This window comes from Oncorhynchus gorbuscha, linkage group LG04 (genome assembly GCF_021184085.1).
Source record: "Oncorhynchus gorbuscha isolate QuinsamMale2020 ecotype Even-year linkage group LG04, OgorEven_v1.0, whole genome shotgun sequence".
NCBI lineage: Eukaryota > Metazoa > Chordata > Actinopteri > Salmoniformes > Salmonidae > Oncorhynchus > Oncorhynchus gorbuscha.
Window position 1 is genome coordinate 15,979,538 of NC_060176.1, and position 22,543 is coordinate 16,002,080.

The window sequence follows — 22,543 nt, forward strand, 5'->3', positions numbered from 1 at the left end:
ACAAACAGACAGCAGACGGATGTCCACCAGAGCATGGCTGCACCAAATTGGACATTTGTTTTCTAAAATGTGAAGCAGTATTTTTAGAGTGGTAATGACGGCAAAGAGGACAGCTGTGTGTGTAGTGAGCCTTTACTGCCAGCCTCAGCAACCAGACAGAGCACACAGGCATACTGAATACTGGGAGAGAAGGGGTGGGGGCTGCAGAGCGGTGGGGCGAGAGGAGGAGGGGGTGAGAGATGAGTCAACCCTCTACTTCCAGGAAAGATTTAACATACTCCCATGGGTTAGGGCTGTTCCCCTCAAAATCGTGCATAGGCCATGGATCTGCATCTATGGCCACAGAATGCTGTTGCAGGTCTGAGCATGAACTGACAATGCCTGTTAGAACATCTCAAATGAAGGGCCAGGGAAAACAGCTAGGCTATATCTACAGCTATACTGAAGCATTCTGCTGGTAAAAGAAAGACTATCAGTGTTACATTGTGGAGCAGGAAAATGGATCTGTTTCTATCTGACAGGCAGGCAGGGGAGATACTGATAGAGATGTGATGAAGTGCAGTGAATGACTGAAATTACCCCATTTCTATATTTAAAGTTGTTTGGTTTCCCGAGGACTACATTATCAACACAGTAATACACCTTCTTGAGCTCAGTCTGACTCTCAGACTGGGCAGCATCCCCATTGTGTCAGTCAGTCAGTGCCAGTGCTCAGTAGAACCACAGGGTATAGACTACCCTCCCTCCATCCATCATCACACACACTGTACAGCAGGCTCCCAGTCAGTTACTGGAACCAAAACAATATAATTATGATGTACTCAGGACATTTAACTATAACAATCCCACTAAATGAATGCATCCTCGTGCCTTCTGTCTCTAAGAAACAGAAATTCTTATACAATGTAATTATGATGTACTCAGGACATTCAACTATAACAATCCCACTAAATGAATGCATCCTCATGCCTTCTGTCTCTAAGAAACAGAAATTCTTATACAATGTAATTATGCCCGTAGGAGTATTATCATGCACCTTGCCCCCAGAATAAAACAATCTAAAATCAACCCCTTTTAAATAAAAACCAAAAAGCCACAAATTTATTACAAAACTATTTCCAGCAACATGACTTCATAGTCATATGACTGGAGTTAATGCAGCAAATCTCTGCACTGGGAGGGGGAGCCGTGGTGATGGTGAGGGGGGAAGGGAGTGTGTGTTAGGGAATGAAAGGAGGAGAGAACAAGATGATCCCAGCAACATCCCTTTAATGTCAGGCGAAGTAAATCACCACACTGGAGGAACACTTTTAGGGACTGAACAGATCCACATATTACACAACTCCTTCCTCACCTGAGCAGTATCGCTGGCTGGCGTATGTGCATGCCAGGCTGGGGGATGGTCTACCGTGAGGCAACCAGGGACAGGTGGTCACTCCACCTCTACTGACACCCAGCAGGTCACACTGCATGTAACTTTCCAGCACAGCAGCTTGTGATGAGAGAGTGTATGGTGAGTAAGTGTTTGTCTTACTATCTCTCCTGGCTTAACTTCTGGGCTGGCAGGATACACTCTGGTTAAATTCTGCTCTGATCCTCCCCGCTGTCGATAGAGAATGGCTCCAATGGATCCTGTTGCCGTGGAAAAACAGTGTCCCCTCCCCTTCCTGTGCTTTGTGAAGATCTTGGACATCAAGGTCCTCTGAGTTCACCAACCAGCCTCCCTGTTTCTCCCACCTAAACGGTCTGTGGGCGGGTAGATCAGCCTGTCTCTCTGACCTCTAGCAGCCACTTTCTCATTAAACCCTCTTAAGGAGGTTAGCCAAACACAAGGCATTTCTCTCCACAAGTGTATCACAAGCAACCTGACCAACTGCAATATTAATAACATCCCCTTTCATGTTCGCTCTACCTACACCTCCTCTCCGCGTGTCAGTGAGTTACAGTACATCCCCTCCTTTCTCCAGTCTCAGACAGACTTGCTAGAAGTGTGAGTAGAGATGGGTTCCGGTACATACTATAGTCCTGGTACACCAACAAAAACAACAGCTCTATCTAGGCTGGCTGCTTCCTTTCTGAAACTCAGGTCCTGGGGGATGTTGGTGTGAAATGATCTGTCAGTGGTTGCGCTCCATTTCTCTCGGCTTCAATGAGCCACAGCAATCAGATGCTGCCTGAAACAGGGCTGGAGAGTGTAATGAAATAACTGTTATGAAAGTTACAGATGAGTAGGGCTGGCACAAACGTATAACCGACGGTTATGGATGACTATCGTCGTGAACATAACAGTCGTATCCGCAGAAAAAAAAATAGATGTTTATTTTTGGGGGAAGAACAGCTGACTGAAAAACGGGATTGGCGGGCATACGTGCGGTTTAGTCTGTTTCTGCGGTAACATGGACTCACTGTGGAACGCTTTCGACACCTTATAGTCCATGCCCCGAAGAATTGAGGCTGTTCTAAGGGCAAAGGGGGGGTGCCACTCAATATTAGGTAGGTGTTCCTAATGTTTTGTACACTCAGGCTATTCATGGATTCCACAGCAGATCAGACATTGTAAAGCTGAGGTGAGAGAGAATCCTACAGAGAATTTGAGTTAAAAGCAGTGTTGTGTATTCACACGTCTGTGTGGCTAAATGAAACACTACTCAACTCCAGAATAATTTGAACCACTCCAATCCTGCTACAGGTCCCAGTAGAGATTTGTTTATCCCAATCTCTATGTGGATGTGGGGGGACAGAATATTGTCTTTAATCGCACAGCAGGCTCTGAGCTAGGGTTCACCGGAACAAACAGAACACAGAATAGAGCAAAATATCAACAGGACATGTGTAGACCAAAGCCGAGACTCTGGCAACAACAGTGTAGGCTGTGACTGTTACTTCAAACATGCTTCCAGAGAGGTTTCAGCAGTTAGAATAATTCCTGAAGCTCACCATATCGAGCTGAGACGCTTAGTCAGTACCAGTCCCTTTCAGCTTCTCTGAGATGACAGACACATAGGACAAATCAAAATCAAATCAAATCAAATTTTATTTGTCACATACACATGGTTAGCAGATGTTAATGCGAGTGTAGCGAAATGCTTGTGCTTCTAGTTCCGACAATGCAGTGATAACCAACAAGTAATCGCTTGTACATAAGGATATATGAATGAGTGATGGTACAGAGCAGCATACAGTAGATGGTATCGAGTACAGTCAGTACCAGTCCCTTTCAGCTTCTCTGAGATGACAGACACATAGGACAAACATGGAGTCTCTGTGTTTAACCATCGCCTTTGAGAGAAACGCTAACCAAAGACGTTATCGTGAAATACTACACATCAGTGGGCAAAAACATGAATCGGGCACAGACAGGGAATGTGAGTGAGGGAGTGGTAGACATGGAGAGCGAAATTGAGAGAGACCTTGCTGCAGGGACACCCTTAACCAGTAGAAATGTCATTTTGAACTTGTGAAAGTTGTTTAAAAAGGCAGAGGTGAGTGAAGGAGGGGATGATACAATGCAGAACAGATGAAAATGGGGAGTGGGGGGGATGATACAATGCAGAGCAGATGAAAACGGGGGGGGGGGGGGGGGCGATCGTATGGCGGAGTACACAAGCACAACAGAAGAGAAGGAAAGAGGAATCAGGCCACAATCTGTCTGGAACAGCAATGGGAACATAAAAACAAATTACTGATGCATTTGTTTCAAGCCTGATGTTCATGATGTTATGAGTTCAAGCGCGGCAAGATGATAAACCTCTATAAAAACTCATTAACAGGAGTCTGCAGGGCGGCTGTGAAGAATCTGACTTCTGACAGGAAATGATCTTCTCTCAATTCAAGATAGCATTAATTCCTCTAATATACTCCCAACGTCCCAAACGCACCTCAATGAAACCTCAAACACCCAAATGTCTGTGGGTTGATCATATTATTTCGAGCTCAGAGCTCCATAGCCACTCAGCTCACGCTTTAAACATCCTGATTAATTGCAACCCGGACACCGGAGACGGCTTACGGCTCCCCAGCCCATCAGAGTGCAGTGTGCTCCCATATCAAATATAGCCATTCTTCCCTCTACTTGTCACTGAATGGAATACATCTCTGTATTATTCATAGACAGAGTTTGTGTAAATCCGGAGCTCTGGAGAACAATCTGGATATCTCAGTCAGAAGGGAACAGAAAGTGCTTAAAGTTTCATTATGAAGAACCTGAGCAGATACGACATTTGAATATGGAATAAAAACAAGCGACCCGTCATCTCCTCCATAAAAATGTCTGGCGCTAGCACCACATCTCAAAGTATATTCTAACACCTCAGCTTTTGTCAGCACTCCAGAATGAAAGAGGTGATGTGACCGGCAAGTCTTTATATAATGGAAATAGTGCTCAAAGTAATGCTACAATAATGCTGACACCATCTGCCTCTTACAGAAAGTGAAAACTAGGTGTATTAGAGACTTCCAAATAGTCCCTAATGAGTTTATACATTATTAAAATACATTCCTACTACTCCAGGGGAAACAACTAGACCTAAAAACTGACGGTTCATTCACTGATCAGGTAAACAGAAAACTACATTTATGACCATTTCCAGTACCCAGACTCCAGAGATTGAGAGGGTTGATCATATAGTTGCATCATGTAAACACCTGTGCTTCTCTCGACACGACAGGCTAACAGCCCCATTCTCTCAAAACCCCAACAAAAACCTTCTCGCTCCAAACATGGTACATGTCTCTACTTGCCCAGTGGAGTCGTATCAGCACATTAACTAAAATGGGACGAAGTAGGAAACAGGCACTTGACGGTCAAGTCTGATTATACAGCCCTACTCCATGGGACAGATCTGGGTCACTGCAGTTCATCAACATTGCATCTCTCACATGGTGTCTGATGGCTAGCCAAGGCTGTGTTCAGGCTATAGGCTACTGGTGATAGATCAAGCTGATAAATCAGATTAGGATCTACTTGGTCTAACATTTCAGGCTGACCGTTATTATAACGTGGCACACATCCGGCCAATAGCAAAATACTAGGCCATTGCCAGGAATTAGCCTATTTATTTACTTGCATAATCCTCAAAATCAGATTGATCAGGGAAGCGAGAATGATTTGAAAAAATGTATACAGTAAACTGAGCCTAAAGGCATGCTTGTATAAACACTGTAGGAAAACAGCAGATCAACTCTACAGATCAAACCACTGCTGACTACTGTTCACCTTCAAAATGTCAGAGTGGGTGTGCTGTGTCTAATAAAGACTAGTTACACTGTATAGCCTACTACAATAGAGAAGAACATTAAACACTATGAACAATGAAAAGCGGGATTCATCTAAAAATATATATTTCCCTCAAATATCTCACTCCTTGCTTTGATCCCCAGCCAGCCAACTACCGCAGGTTGAGCATGGCTGATTTAAAACCTAATCAAATATGCAGCAGTACAGGCAGTGTGTCATTTCAAACCACACATTATTCAGAGCAGAGGAAGGTAAAGTACTGCGGGAGAGGGCTGAGGTTTCCGACAGGGATCATTGTGGCACGGGTCTGCATTTTTCATGATGCAAGCGGGTGCGGGCTTTGGGATGAACATTTTTTTTTTGTCCCCAGATTATTTGAAAACGGTCGACTCTCTGCTTTGTATCCGTTAGCCTACCTATTGTATTAAAAGCACCTCTGTCGCATTATTCAAACACAATCTCCGTATTCTCTGCTTCCAAGTTCAATAGCCTATCTCTCCTCTCCTAGATGGGCGTGCAAGTTCAATAGCCTATCTCTCCTCTCCGAGATGGGCGTGCAAGTTCAATAGCCTATCTCTCCTCTCCTAGATGGGCGTGCAAGTTCAATAGCCTATCTCTCCTCTCCTAGATGGGCGTGCAAGTTCAATAGCCTATCTCTCCTCTCCTAGATGGGCATCCAAGCACCTACAATATTTGGTCTCAATGAAATAGAGTAGACTGCCTATGAATGGGAAGAGAATCAAGGGCCAGTTATCTTTCAAAGAAAGATATATATGATTAGGCTATAGTTTCACTACAGTGTCTGTATATAAATATTGATAATGGAAATAAGTGGAGGAAGCTCAACCAACGTGAGTTGAAGAGCAAATCCTCACGCTCCTATAAAATCCTCACGCTCCTATAAAATCCTCACGCTCCTATAAAAAAGGTAGGCTACATCTTCTATGCAAAACGTAGCTCAAGAGAAAGTGCACGTGTCAGCTATCATCACTCTTGCTGCTTTAGGTTCAGTAGCCATATGTGTGTGATCAGGTGCGCGTGTGGTCTCAATTAAATAGAGTGGGCTGTAGCATATCCATGGGCGGAGAGGCACGGAGCACTTCTCTTTCCAAGGAAATTAACTTCTGAAATCGAATTATGCTATAGTTTACTACACTGCCTCAAAATATTGATCACCCATATTGGTCTCGGTCTGAAAATTGTCCACTCCTAAAGGTTAGGCTATTACACCTATTATGTTGCGGGCCAATTTGACCCATGTCCACTATTTATCCATGGAATTAAATTACTTTTCCTCATTTAGGGTCATGAACCTAACTACAAAATGTGGACACACTGATGTGTTGTGGAATGTCATTGTAGATTTTGTATACAACATGATGTTGTGGGTCATTTTGACCCAGAGGCTTTCATCTATAGAGATATTTGCACAGGTCCAAAATAAACAAGTGTCTTTGAGTGGCGCAGCGGTCTAAGGCACTGCATCTCAGTGCTAGACGTGTCACTACAGACCCTGGTTCGATTCCAGGCTGTATCACAACCGCTCGGTATTGGGAGTCCCATAGGGCGGTGCACAATTAGCCCAGCGTCGTCCGGGTCCTCATTGTAAATTAGAATTTGTTCCTAACTGACTTGCCTAGTTAAATTTTTAAAAGTTTTTTGTTTTGACTGGTTCTGGTTGCACTTTTATAGTTATGTTTGGGTGAAAAGGAGATTTCCCAAGCTTCTCCTTCTCAGTGCGAGAGCAGCAGACCTCTGCTTGTTTGTGACAAAGGAAATATGTTTAACAACTGGTTCTTAAATATCGAGTTTTGAAATGAAATGTTATTTTATTTCTTCTTTCTGAAAGGTCTGACAAGACAAAATAAAGTTGGGCTGTTTTTACTTGATTCTTTGTCTTGAGTGTGTTTAAACGGTGCGGGTCAATCTGACCCATACCACACTGGATGTCATTTCCCCCCTAGCAAAGCACAAGGGTAAACGTAGCTCAAGAGAAAGTGCAAGTGTCCGCTCTCCCTCCAACTCCGCTCTCTTCAAACTAAGTCTAGCCTATTGGCTGATATAGCCCAGTAATATAGATAGCCTAATATAATGGAGAATGTGAGACTCTGGAAATGTTACTTATTTCGTAGGTTATTTTTGGGCATTATGATATTGTCTATAGGGCGCAAAATTGCTGGGATCATGGCGGGCAAACGATCTGCACCAAATAGCCTACACCTAAAATAACATTGCAGGACTGCGGTTGGGTGGGAGTCGGACAGAAAACCAGTGAGAGGGGGTGGGTACAGGTATGAAAAGCTGCTTGTGCGGGCGAGATAAAGAAATCAGTCCCACCCAGACCTCTATACTGAGGGTCCTACCCTGTGATAAGACTGGATTCCAAACTCACTTCACTGAACAGGCTAATCACTACACTGAATGATTCCCATAGGGATAACAATAACACCTGCCTGTCAAGCGCGGTATAAGTAAAGGCTGTATGAGCGTACAGTGTGTTTGTGGCATTCCCTCCTCATGCTCCTGCTCTCCAAGCACGCTGTCAAATTCTGAAAAGGGCGACCTAGCACCACATGAGCTGCATATGACCCAGTCACCACCCAGAATGCTGAGATGTTCTGTTCACTATAGGCTCATTCCCAACAATCCTAGAGACATTCTGTTCGTCAGACATGACTCTCACATGGGCCACTGCACTCCAGCCCACACAAAATGAGCCACTTACTGATTGCGTCACTGAAGTGGCTGTCTATATATCTACAGAGAGGAACATACATTTCTGTGTATCTTTGATTCACTACAACCTATTTGTAATCCACACTGTACTCAAAACAGTTGACAAAGCAAGGTACCGGATCATTTCCTTCCAAATGCAGAAGGGTTTGATTTCATTGGCCATGATGTGTTTACAGACCCCTATAACCTTCCTATAATCCCCCTGCAATGCAGTTTTACTAATCCTCCATTATCTGTTCATCACCCCCCCTCCTTGAGTCTGACATGAGCACTGACATTTGGGGACACAGCCACTGACGCAACACACACCTTGTTATTCCTGTTACAGAGACTGACCAAACTGTCACCCTACTTCCCGCTGTGTGTGCCCGTCTGTCCTACACAATCTCCCTGGCTGGCAGTTCTCTTTTAAAGCTGAAGTGGCGGGCTGGGCTGTCCACCCTGTCACAATGATTGGAGATCAGGCAGGAACACTTGACAGCCTGGTGGGGTCAGCCTCAACATCTAGCCTGAGCCTCTCATCTAATTGTGTGATGATTAGGCTTCATGTGGACTGAAATGCCTCAAAACTAGCTTCTCATTGTCTGCCTAGTTTCTGCTATGAATGACTCAGTTGAAGCCAACGGAATCCTTTAGCATCCCCCATATACATCTTCTCCCACCTGCTCCCGGTTTTCAGTCAGTCAGTCAGCCCTGTGGTGGGCCTCTCCAACCTGCCCCGTCTGTCACAGAAGACCAGCTGAAATATGTGAGGGGAGCCTGGATAGGAGAGGTAATTCTTCCTGAGCTTCTCAGAGACTTAGCACACTATTAATATCACCCACAGCCCAGGATTTTATGTGAGAGTTTGTGTAGAGAGAGTCAGGGTGGGAAGGGCTGAGAGAGGGAGAGAGAGAAATGAGAGAGAGGGAGATCCACAGAGCGTGAGAGCGTGAGAGAGAGAGAGAGAGAGAGAGAGAGAGAGAGAGAGAGAGAGAGAGAGAGAGAGAGAGAGCACCTGTGTATCCACCCAGCAGCACTCCAGAGATAAGTGATGGTTAGGTTTACTGCTTGTTATTCCCCCTGGCACGCCCAGACGCTTTCATCCAGAACGATTTACAGGAGAAATTAGAGTTATGCGCCTTGCTCAATGGCACATTAGCAGATGTTTTCACCTATTCGGCCCGGGGATTTGAAACAGCGAGCATTCGGTTACTGGTCCAACGCTCTAAGACACAAGGTCTTGATATGGGGCTGAAACATTAGGCCTAGATCCTGTCCTACATAAAGCTTTCTGGCATATCAACGTCATCAATGCTACTAGGAATGTGCTTACTGAAATCAGTTAGGAGTGTCCATGCAGTGGCATTGCATCTAGAAATGTTTTTGTGCATGAATATGAGATTAATTGATAAGGTTATCTGGTGGGACAGTGTGTGTGTGTGTGTGTGTGTGTGTGTGTGTGTGTGTGTGTGTGTGTGTGTGTGTGTGTGTGTGTGTGTGTGTGTGTGTGTGTGTGTGTGTGTGTGTGTGTGTGTGTGTGTGTGTGTGTGTGTGTGTGTGTGTGTGTGTGTGTGTGTAAGTACGCTTCCAATGGCACTGGAGAGAGCGGGAAGCTGTGCTAGTCAAGTGGGTAATGTTGATTAGGGCACACTGTAGCAAAAACTTTTTGCAATGAACAACAAAACCCTGGGCCTCCCGAGTGGTGCAGTGGTCTATGGCACTGTATTGCAGTGCTAGCTGTGCCACTAGAGATCCTGGTTCGAGTCCAGGCTCTGTCAACTGCGAAGGGAGACCCATGGGGCAGCGCACAATTGGCCCAGCATCGTCCGGGTTAGGGGAGGGTTTGGCCGGCAGGGATGTTCTAGTCCCATTGCACAATAGCGACTCCTGTGGCACGCTGTCACGGATGCCAGGTGTACAGTGTTTCCTCTGAGACATTGGTGCGGCTGGCTTCCGGGTTAAGCAGGCGTTGTGGCAAGAAGCAGTGCGGCTTGGCCGGGTTGTGTTTCGGAGGACGCACGGCTCTCGACCTTCGCCTGTCCCGAATCCGTACGGGAATTGCAGCGATGAGACAAGACTACCTACCAATTGGATACCACGAAATTGGAGAAAAAGGGGTAAGTAAAACAAATAATAATATATATAAATAAATAACCCTGGCACTGGTAGACCCAAAAAAGGGATTTAATAGCGGGTCAGTCTATATTGTGCTCATAAACCAACTGTTGTATTTTTACTACCTGTACTACAGAATACAGTTGAGCCAACTTGAGGGAGTGGATATCTATCTAGCAGATTAAATTAAACTATTTTCTAATTGCAAGTCATGAATGGTTTCAGTGCACACAGCTCAAAGTGTATGAGCTCAAACACAAGGGAAATAAACACACTTTTGGGAGAAAAACATATCTCTGGGGTCAAATACAAGGGGTGAAATGTATCTAGTTTAGGGTGATTTGAGAAGATTTGTCATTCAGTAACATTCAAAGCAGTCAGTAATTAAACACCCACATCCCAAATCCACATGGACGATAAACACACTAAATACTAACCCAAATCAAACCATTGTCCGTTTGTCATAGCAATGTAAGATAACCGTCTGTCACACTACTATCGCCTTGGCTGTGTCTCATTACTTCAAAGTAGCTTCCTCCCCTTGTCTCCTTTCCTTCATCTACAATGAGAAAAACTTTAATGGTGGGACTGAAACGCACCCCTCACCATCACCTCTCCCTAATCAAATCCAAAAGCCTAGAACAACAAATACTGTATAATATTCTCTTTGCCTTTCAGTTGCTCCCACTGAGTTGTAGTAGAGGGGTCCAGGCAGCAGAGGGGGCTGGTCTGTGGTGTGCATGTTATTGTGTGGTTCTAAAGGCCTTTGTTGAAGAAGACAGTAGACGTGTACGGACTGCTCTGTCGTATCCTCTCCTGAAGATCTGGCTCCAGGCTGCTCACTGCCATAGAACTCATATGTGGGAACAGGGCACAGCACAGAGGAGTGGCAAACACCAAACACAGACCCACCAGTACTGAGGTGTTTAGGATTGGGAACCACTTCATGAAGGGCTTTCTTCCCCAGGTGTTTTCATTACCAAAGGGGGCACAGCCATAGCTGGCACAGCCATGCCAATCGTGGACTCCACTACCTGGATGATGCCTGACTTGGCAGCGGTGACGGACTCTCCTAACCAGTTCCCATTGGTCACTGGGATGCCGTATTTCAGCTCCCTCTGCCTCATGAAGGGGATGTTGATACAGTTGACAGCCGATACAGCAAAGAAGGGGCCGAACCGTCTCATGACGACTGGATGGTGTTTGGCTAGAGTCCCAGGGCTGTGACGACAGCTCCTGTGCTTGCGCTGACGTATGCGGCAGACAGCTGATTATTAATGGGAACAATAACAAATCAATATGGCCTCATCATTTGAGCCATTTCCTCATAACTAGACAGACCTTATTGCCAGGCATCGACTACGGTTCTTTCACAAGGATGAACACGGCAAGCTGGATAAAATATCTTTAGTATTACTGTAGAGGGTTTTACAGGGGAGCCTTACCTGAACAGCAGTAAGAATTTAAACTACTATGATGATAGTTGTCAGTGCAATGTTGATGACTCAGTTCACACAGTGATAAAACCTGGTGTGAAATGTTATTAAAAAAACTAAAAGTGAACATCTCTACATAGTGCAGGATAGTAGCATGAGCTCCAACACCACCACGGTCTCCCTCCACACCATCGTTCCCATGACTCCCAGGTCTCATGGATCACTGGCCTTTAGACAGACTACACTGATAAAGAGCAGATGCAATTACACTGTTCAGATTTATCCATTTGAACTTGGTGTCATCGATGGAGCAGAGGCAGCTGGGATCAGACACCCATAAACCCTAGGAGTGTGTGATCAAACCAGGGATAAGTGCTGGGCTGCTGGGTACCAGAGACTCAATTCAACACATGGCCAGCCTGCCTGCCCTCAGCTGCTGCCAACTGGGATAACCTCAGACTGCAACTCCATAAGAGAGAGGCTCTCAGACTGCTGCAACTCTAATCCAATGTAGCAGTGACAATCCTCCAGGATTTCAGGAGGCTGTCAGAGGTCTCACAGGGCCCATGGCCGTCTGCACCCTGCAGCCTCGCAGGGATGGGTGAGAGGGGTGGGAGGGAGGGAGACCATGATAGTGTGTGTAGAGGGCATAGTGTAGATATGTAGAAGACAGGGGGGACAAAGCGAGAGAAAGACACATTCAATTGACCCATGATAATAATCTCTCCACCCCAGTGAAAGTGAGGATCTGAGTTGTGAAAGCTGGTCTCAACCCTCTTGGTGAAACATACGGTGGAGTTTTCTGCACCCCTCTCAATGTTCAGCAGAGCTAGTTTTACAGGTAGTCAAGATGCACTACAAAGCCCGTCTTGTAGAAACATCAGTAACAACTGTCAACAACAGATGGAGTTCTAAGTTCAGGAACTTTTTGCATGTAGAGCAACACCGGATAATGAAAGCGCTTATTTACAAAGGCTTGCCAAATTTGTGCTTTTTCAAACTCTCAAAAGGATAGGCTTACAATTTTGTTGATTAAAGAATAAAAACATTAGCTCGTGATTTATCCTCTTAAAAATAATATTGCTTACATTTACAAACAGCAGGGCTTGACATTCACTTTTTAAGCCACGTGTCCTTCCGACAAGTCGGACACATTTTTTTTTTACTTGTCCGAAAGTTTAAGAGAAAAATAAAATATGGTCTGTAACACAATTTTTACATCATTGTATGATGCAAGGAACCAATTTACAAAAAATACATTATCATTACCATATAGAATCAGACAAATATATTTTAGGCTAGGATACACTCTGCCTATTGTCTTCTTTCTGAAAATGTCCAAAATACAACACTGCCCCTTTAAGGCTCTCCTGGAGGACAGTTGACAACTCTTTAGGCTTCTGCTTGCTTCAGTTTGGCTGGCAGCTAGGCGAACCAAACACGTGTGCTGCAAGCAACCTTAGAAAAGACCTTCACTTGAAAAAGCGTCAATAATACTGTTTGTCCAGCGTTAGACGCCGTAGGCAGTATGCACATCCACAAAATATTCAGACTTAATTCATTTTTGCCAAGGAGATCTTAGTCTTGCAATTTTACATCTAAGATGTTTGGTGCAGTATTTCTCAAGTGAAAAATGTGCATGAAAGCGAGTTGTCTATCGTTGAGTGACAACAAACACTTAAATTGAAGAATCAACACTGTTGACCAATCACAGACGAAGGGGCGTAGACTTCGGTTTGCCTCGATTTGTTTGTGTGTGCATGAACAGCCAGAAAAAACCTTCCCGAAGACCAAAACTAACAAACGTCATAATATATGCATGAACTGTTCCAAACGGGAAGCATGCGGACTCCTTCAGCAGCGTATAAAATATTGCAACATTACAATTAAATACTTTGTCTTTATAAAATAATTCCCAGAGATCAAATGGCTAAGGTAGGCTACTCCAAAGCAAGGTAGCTAATTAAGGCATGTTTATCCATAACCTTAAAAGGCTAAACTACTCAGGTTTCTACTGACAGTATGTGAGTTTGTTTGAATAGTCTAACTATGTTTTTATGTTGTAAGAATTACATCGCCAATGATGGCAATCCCAGCTCTCCCACGGTGTCAGATTGTATGCAGCATTGGTTTATTAACGCACCCCGTTCATCAATTGCGTGTCCGCCATTTGTGGAAGTGCCAACGCAATACAATTCCACTCCGATGAGCTCTGCAGAAATTGAGAGAACAGTGCGCAAAACATCGCATCCGGAGGACACTGATCCAATTCTGCTGAGTAATTGTTTGATATTGTTATGTGTGTGTGTTGACATTAAACCCTAAACAGACTCATTTTAAGTGTTTGACTTTGTGTTAATGTTTAAGAGCCACTTTGAGTCTTCCCATCAAGTTATCATACCAACACAGAACTTCACTGACTAAATGGTCACAGGGGGTTTCGACCTAGAAACTAAACATCTAAAACATAAATAAACAAAACGACTGAATACAGCATAACAAATCATCCTTCCTGCTGCTGGTTCTCAGGAAAGGTTCTGAACAACTTCCTGAGACGGTGTGGGCTGAGAGGAGCAGTACTGAGTACCACTAGCTGTGCACTAGAGGTCCACCTGAGAGAGACAAATGCTTGTTCTTGATCAAGCACCAAGCTGTCCTCACAACAGTCTGACCTCGCAGAGGGCTCATGGGAGCCATAAAGCATTGTGGGTAGCTGTGGCTGGGGCCGGCGTAGCGCTGCGTCTAGGTTGGTATGATATCGTTAGTGCGCCATGAAACATTCATCCAAGGGCAGAGAAACTGGGTTTTCAACAGCCAAGGCTATGAAAAACACAACCAGTACACATACACACACCAGTGTCCATGGCTAAACAAACAGGGCTGTGTTTCACAGTGGTAGAGGAGGTTTTTATAACCAATAGAGGTGCAGTTAGACTAAGGGTAGCAGCTGACTGATAAATGATTCAGTGCCTGACTGAGCGTCTGACAGTCATACAGCTGTCCTCTCTGTATTCAGCACAACCTCAAGCCCACAATCAGACCGCCAGTCAGTGGGACTGACATTCACACTCCCTTATCTCCTGTCCAAACCCCCGGAAACCAGACCAGGAAACTGGATAAAGGAAAGACTCCAAACTAACCAGGCATGAGATAATGCATTATCACACAGACAGGTATAGGCCCGAAGACAAGCACACAAATGAGAACCCACACCTACAAAACACTACAGGCTATACAGTGGGGCAAAAAAGTATTTAGTCAGCCACCAATTGTGCAAGTTCTCCCACTTAAAAAGATGAGGCCTGTAATTGTCATCATAGGTACACTTCAACTATGACAGACAAAATTAAGAAAAAAAATCCAGAAAATCACATTGTAGGATTTTTTGCAAATTATGGTGGAAAATAAATATTTGGTCAATAACAAAAGTTTCTCAATACTTTGTTATATACTCTTTGTTGGCAATGACAGAGGTCAAACGTTTTCTGTAAGTCTTCAAAGGTTTTCACACACTGTTGTTGGTATTTTGGCCCATTCCTCCATGCAGATCCCCTCTAGAGCAGTGATGTTTTGGGGCTGTTGCTGGGCAACACAGACTTTCAACTCCCTCCAAAGATTTTCTATGGGGTTGAGATCTGGAGACTGGCTAGGCCACTCCAGGACCTTGAAATGCTTCTTACGAAGCCACTCCTTCGTTGCCCGGGCGGTGTGTTTGGGATCATTGTCATGCTGAAAGACCCAGCCACGTTTCATCTTCAATGCCCTTGCTGATGGAAGGAGGTTTTCACTCAAAATCTCACGATACATGGCACCATTAATTCTTTCCTTTACACGGATCAGTCGTCCTGGTCCCTTTGCAGAAAAACAGCCCCAAAGCATGATGTTTCCACCCCCATGCTTCACAGTAGGTATGGTGTTCTTTGGATGCAACTCAGCATTCTTTGTCCTCCAAACAGGACGTGTTCTGTTTTGGTTTCATCTGACCATATGACATTCTCCCAATCTTCTTCTGGATCATCCGAATGCTCTCTAGCAAACTTCAGACAGGCCTGGACACGTCTGGCACTGCAGGATTTGAGTCCCTGGCGGTGTAGTGTGTTACTGATGGTAGGCTTTGTTACTTTGGTCCCAGCTCTCTGCAGGTCATTCACTAGGTCCCCCCCGTGTGGTTCTGGGATTTTTGCTCACCGTTCTTGTGATCATTTTGACCCCACGACGTGAGATCTTGCTTGGAGCCCCAGATCGAGGGAGATTATCAGTGGTCTTGTATGTCTCCCATTTCCTAATCATTGCTCCCACAGATGATTTCTTCAAACCAAGCTGCTTACCTATTGCAGATTCAGTCTTTCCAGCCTGGTGCAGGTCTACAATTTTGTTTCTGTTGTCCTTTGACAGCTCTTTGGTCTTGGCCATAGTGGAGTTTGGAGTGTGACTGTTTGAGGTTGTGGACAGGTGTCTTTTATTCTGATAACAAGTTCAAACAGGTGCCATTAATACAGATAACGAGTGGAGGACAGAGGAGCCTCTTAAAGAACAAGTTACAGGTCTGTGAGAGCCAGAAATCTTGCTTGTTTGTAGGTGACCAAATACTTATTTTCCACCACAATTTGCAAATAAATTCATTAAAAATCCTACAATGTGATTTTCTGGATTTTTTTTCTTCTCATTTTGTCTGTCATAGTTGAAGTGTACCTATGATGAAAATTACAGGCCTCTCTCATATTTTTAAGTGTGAGAACTTGCACAATTGGTGGCTGATTAAATACTTTTTTGCCCCACTGTATACGCAGCAGCAGAATCGTCCATCCTTCTGGCCAATCCAGTCATGGCAGGCAGTTCACTGCAAGGACAAACTCACCTTAGAGAGATTACAGTGGCAGGGTTCATGTTAGTTGACCTGTGGCATGCAGCTTAACATGTTAACCCCAGTCTGGGGTAGATAGATGAGCTGGACAATCACGCTGAACACACGCTCACTCGCACAAACAAACGGGCAACCTGGCTGAATGGTGGCCTGGAATAATTCATGTAGGTGGTTCCCCTCTGAGTCAGACCACTGGTGTGTTGACTGTTTGCGAGGTGACGCAAAGGTGTAAGGCCTCTCTCTGAACCATGCTGTCCTGTCCCCTTACTAAAAGGAATGCTCTACTGTAGCAGTTGTTTGTTTCAGTTAGCTAGGAACCTTTATTTGATCCCATGTCCTAGTGAGGTGAAATCTCTTCTAAGAGAGAAGCCGGTGCCCACTAATTCCCTTAGTCTCTCCCCTGGCACTGAACCCTTTTAGTATTCTGTACTGTACCCTGGCACTGAACCCTTGGTGTATTCTGTACTGTACCCTGGCACTGAACCCTTGGTGTATTCTGTACTGTACCCTGGCACTGAACCCTTGGTGTATTCTGTACTGTACCCTGGCACTGAACCCTTGGTGTATACTGTACTGTACCCTGGCACTGAACCCTTGGTGTATTATGTAACCTGGCACTAACCCTGTACTGTACTGTACCCTGGCACTGAACCCTTGGTGTATTCTGTACTGTACCCTGGCACTGAACCCTTGGTGTATTCTGTACTGTACCCTGGCACTGAACCCTTGGTGTATTCTGTACTGTACCCTGGCACTGAACCCTTGGTGTATTCTGTACTGTACCCTGGCACTGAACCCTTGGTGTATTCTGTACTGTACCCTGAACCCTTGCACTGAACCCTTGGTGTATTCTGTACTGTACCCTGGCACTGAACCCTTGGTGTATTCTGTGAACCCTTGGTGTATTCTGTACTGTACCCTGGCACTGAACCCTTGGTGTATTCTGTACTGTACCCTGGCACTGAACCCTTGAACCCTTGGTGTATTCTGTACTGTACCCTGGCACTGAACCCTTGGTGTATTATGTACTGGCACTGAACCCTTGGTGTATTCTGTACTGTACCCTGGCACTGAACCCTTGGTGTATTCTGTACTGTACTGGTACTGAACCCTTGGTGTATTCTGTACTGTACTCTGGCACTGAACCCTTGGTGTATTCTGTACTGTACTGAACCCTTGGTGTATTCTGTACTGGGCACTGAACCCTTGGTGTATTCTGTACTGTACCCTGGCACTGAACCCTTGGTGTATTCTGTACTGTACCCTGGCACTGAACCCTTGGTGTATTATGTAATGTACTGTACTCTGGCACTGAACCCTTGGTGTATTCTGTACTGTACCCTGGCACTGAACCCTTGGTGTATTCTGTACTGTACCCTGGCACTGAACCCTTGGTGTATTCTGTACTGTACCCTGGCACTGAACCCTTGGTGTATTCTGTACTGTACCCTGGCACTGAACCCTTGGTGTATTCTGTACTGTACCCTGGCACTGAACCCTTGGTGTATTATGTAATGTACTGTACTCTGGCACTGAACCCTTGGTGTATTCTGTACTGTACCCTGGCACTGAACCCTGGTGTATTCTCACTGAACCCTTGGTGTATTCTGTACTGTACCCTGTATTGTATTCTGTACTGTACTGGCACTGAACCCTTGGTGTATTCTGTACTGTACCCTGGCACTGAACCCTTGGTGTATTCTGTACCCTGGTACTGAACCCTATTCTGTCTGTACCCTGGCACTGAACCCTTGGTGTATTCTGTACTGTACCCTGGTACTGAACCCTTGGTGTATTCTGTACTGTACCCTGGCACTGAACCCTTGGTGTATTCTGTACTGTACCCTGGCACTGAACCCTTGGTGTATTCTGTACTGTACCCTGGCACTGAACCCTTGGTGTATTCTGTACTGTACCCTGGCACTGAACCCTTGGTGTATTCTGTACTGTACCCTGGCACTGAACCCTTGGTGTATTCTGTACTGTACCCTGGCACTGAACCCTTGGTGTATTCTGTACTGTACCCTGGCACTGAACCCTTGGTGTATTCTGTACTGTACCCTGGCACTGAACCCTTGGTGTACCCTGGCACTGAACCCTTGGTGTATTCTGTACTGTACCTGGCACTGAACCCTTGGTGTATTCTGTACTGTGGCACTGAACCCTTGGTGTATTCTGTACTGTACCCTGGCACTGAACCCTTGGTGTATTCTGTACTGTACCCTGGCACTGAACCCTTGGTGTATTCTGTACTGTACCCTGGCACTGAACCCTTGGTGTATTCTGTACTGTACTGGCACTGAACCCTTGGTGTATTCTGTACTGTACTGAACCCTGGCACTGAACCCTTGGTGTATTCTGTACTGTACCCTGAACCCTGAACCCTGGCACTTGGTGTATTCTGTACTGTACTGTACCCTGGCACTGAACCCTTGGTGTATGTACCTGGCACTGAACCCTGTACTGTACCCTGGCACTGAACCCTTGGTGTATTATGTATTCTGTACTGTACTCTGGCACTGAACCCTTGGTGTATTCTGTACTGTACCCTGGCACTGAACCCTTGGTGTATTCTGTACTGTACCCTGGCACTGAACCCTGGTGTATTCTGACTGTACCCTTGAACCCTTGTGTATTCTGTACTGTACCCTGGCACTGAACCCTTGGTGTATTCTGTACTGTACCCTGGCACTGAACCCTTGGTGTATTCTGTACTGTACCCTGGCACTGAACCCTTGGTATTCTGTACTGTACCCTGGCACTGAACCCTTGGTGTATTCTGAACTGAACCCTTGGTGTATTCTGTACTGTACCCTGGTACTGAACCCTTGGTGTATTCTGTACTGTACCCTGGCACTGAACCCTTGGTATTCTGCACTGATGTATTCTGTACTGTACCCTGGCACTGAACCCTTGGTGTATTCTGTACTGTACCCTGGCACTGAACCCTTGGTGTATTCTGTACTGTACCCTGGCACTGAACCCTTGGTGTATTCTGTACTGTACCCTGGCACTGAACCCTTGGTGTATTCTGTACTGTACCCTGGCACTGAACCCTTGGTGTATTCTGTACTGTACCCTGGCACTGAACCCTTGGTGTAATGTACTGTACTGGCACTGAACCCTTGGTGTATTCTGTACTGTACCCTGGCACTGAACCCTTGGTGTATTCTGTACTGTGGCACTGAACCCTTGGTGTATTCTGTACTGTACCCTGGCACTGAACCCTTGGTGTATTCTGTGAACCCTTGGTGTATTCTGTACTGTACCCTGGCACTGAACCCTGTATTCTGCACTGAACCCTTGGTGTATTCTGCACTGAACCCTTGGTGTATTCCTGGCACTGAACCCTTGGTGTATTCTGTACCCTGGCACTGAACCCTGGTGTATTCTGTACCCTGGCACTGAACCCTTGGTGTATTATGTACTGTACTCTGGTACTGAACCCTTGGTGTATTCTGTACTGTACCCTGGCACTGAACCCTTTTAGTATTCTGTACTGTACCCTGGTACTGAGCCCTTAGTGTATTCTGTACTGTACTCTGGCACTGAACCCTTGGTGTATTCTGTACTGTACCCTGGCACTGAACCCTTGGTGTATTCTGTACTGTACCCTGGCACTGAACCCTTGGTGTATTCTGTACTGTACCCTGGCACTGAACCCTTGGTGTATTCTGTACTGTACCCTGGCACTGAACCCTTGGTGTATTCTGTACTGTACCCTGGCACTGAACCCTTGGTGTATTCTGTACTGTACCCTGGCACTGAACCCTTGGTGTATTCTGCACTGAACCCTTGGTGTATTCTGTACTGTACCCTGGCACTGAACCCTTGGTGTATACTGTACCCTGGCACTGAACCCTTGGTGTATTCTGTACTGTACCCTGGCACTGAACCCTTGGTGTATTATGTACTGTACTCTGGTACTGAACCCTTGGTGTATTCTGTACTGTACCCTGGCACTGAACCCTTTTAGTATTCTGTACTGTACCCTGGTACTGAGCCCTTAGTGTATTCTGTACTGTACTCTGGCACTGAACCCTTGGTGTATTCTGTACTGTACCCTGGCACTGAACCCTTGGTGTATTCTGTACTGTATTGAACCCTTGGTGTATTCTGTACTGTACCCTGGCACTGAACCCTTGGTGTATTCTGTACTGTACCCTGGCACTGAACCCTTGGTGTATTCTGTACTGTACCCTGGCACTGAACCCTTGGTGTATTATGTACTGTACCCTGGCACTGAACCCTTGGTGTATTATGTACTGTACCCTGGCACTGAACCCTTGGTGTATTATGTACTGTACCCTGGCACTGAACCCTTGGTGTATTATGTACTGTACCCTGGCACTGAACCCTTGGTGTATTATGTACTGTACCCTGGCACTGAACCCTTGGTGTATTATGTACTGTACTCTGGCACTGAACCCTTGGTGTATTCTGTACTGTACCCTGGCACTGAACCCTTGGTGTATTCTGTACTGTACCCTGGCACTGAACCCTTGGTGTATTCTGTACTGTACCTTGGCATGTACATGTACACTGTACAAAGCCTCAGGATTGCCCTATCGGGTACCTTGATCTAGCTGCTCATAGTGTTGGAGTGGAAGGAGGGGAGTGGTAGTGATGTGAGTGTGGGCATACAAAACGGCTTTTCTGTGAAGAGCCTCATAATCAGACACCCCTGCCTTGGCTGTGACGGAGGCGGAGTAAGACTGCATGCTCAACACAATACAAAGGTCACACAGGGAGGAGGAAACAGTCAACAGTTCAATCTTCACGTTTTATTTTTTTATTATACCTTTATTTAACCAGGTAGGCAAGTTGAGAACAAGTTCTCATTTAAAATTGCGACCTGGCCAAGATAAAGCAAAGCAGTTCGACACATACAACAACACAGTTACACATGGAGTAAAACAAACATATTCAATAATACAGTAGAAAAATAAGTATATATACACAATGTGAGCAAGTGAGATGAGATAAGGGTGGTAAAGGCAAAAAAAGGCCATGGTGGCAAAGTAAATACAATATAGCAAGTAAAACACTGGAAAGGTTGATTTGCAGTGGAAGAATGTGCAAAGTAGATATAGAAATAATGGGGTGCAAAGGAGCAAAATAAATAAATAAAGTAGGAAGAGGTAGTTGTTTGGGCTAAATTATAGATGGGCTATGTACAGGTGCAGTAATCTGTGAGCTGCTCTGACAGCTGGTGCTTAAAGCTAGTAAGGGAGATAAGTGTTTCCAGTTTCAGAGATTTTTGTAGTCCGTTCCAGTCATTGGCAGCAGAGAACTGGAAGGAGAGGCGGCCAAAGTTAGAATTGGTTTTGGGGGGTGACTAGAGAGATATACCTGCTGGAGCGCGTGCTACGGGTGGGTGCTGCTATGGTGACCAACGAGCTGAGATAAGGGGGGACTTTACCTAGCAGGGTCTTTTAGATGACCTGAAGCCAGTGGGTTTGGCGACGAGTATGATGCGAGGGCCAGCCAACGAGAGCGTACAGGTCACAGTGGTGGGTAGTATATGGGGCTTTGGTGACAAAACGGATGGCACTGTGAATTTATTGAGTAGGGTATTGGAGGCTATTTTGTAAATTACATCGCTGAAGTCTAGGATTGGTAGGATGTTCAGTTTTACAAGGGTATGTTTGGCAGCATGAGTGAAGGAAACTTTGTTGCGAAATAGGAAGCCAATTCTAGATTTACCTTTGGATTGGATATGTTTGATGTGAGTCTGGAAGGAGAGTTTACAGTGGAACCAGACACCTAGGTATTTGTAGTTGTCCACATATTCTAAGTCAGAGCCGTCCAGATTAGTGATGTTGGACAGGTGCAGGCAGCGATCGGTTGTATTTAAGAGCAATTGGATGCCACGGAAGGAGAGTTGTATGGCATTGAAGCTCGTCTGGAGAGTTGTTAACACAGTGTCCAAAGAAGGGCCAGAAGTATACAGAATGGTGTCGTCTGCGTAGAGGTGGATCAGAGACGCACCAGCAGCAAGACCGACATCATTGATGTATACAGAGAATAGAGTTGGTCCAAGAATTGAACCCTGTGGCACCCCCATAGAGACTGCCAGAGGCCCGTACAACAGACCCTCCGATTTGACACACTGAACTCTATCAGAGAAGTAGTGATTGACAGAGTCGAAAGCCTTGGCCAGGTCAATGAATA

General features: G+C 45.4%; 1 protein-coding gene and 1 pseudogene across 1 annotated transcript in view; both read right to left on the bottom strand.

Annotated features, from left to right (window-relative positions):
• LOC124033743 (disintegrin and metalloproteinase domain-containing protein 10-like) overlaps positions 1-22,543 on the bottom strand; it is a 129,385-nt gene that overhangs the window by 68,211 nt on the left and 38,631 nt on the right. The gene's annotated exons all lie outside the window — the stretch shown is intronic.
• Positions 10,826-11,345, bottom strand: LOC124033745 (annotated as a pseudogene).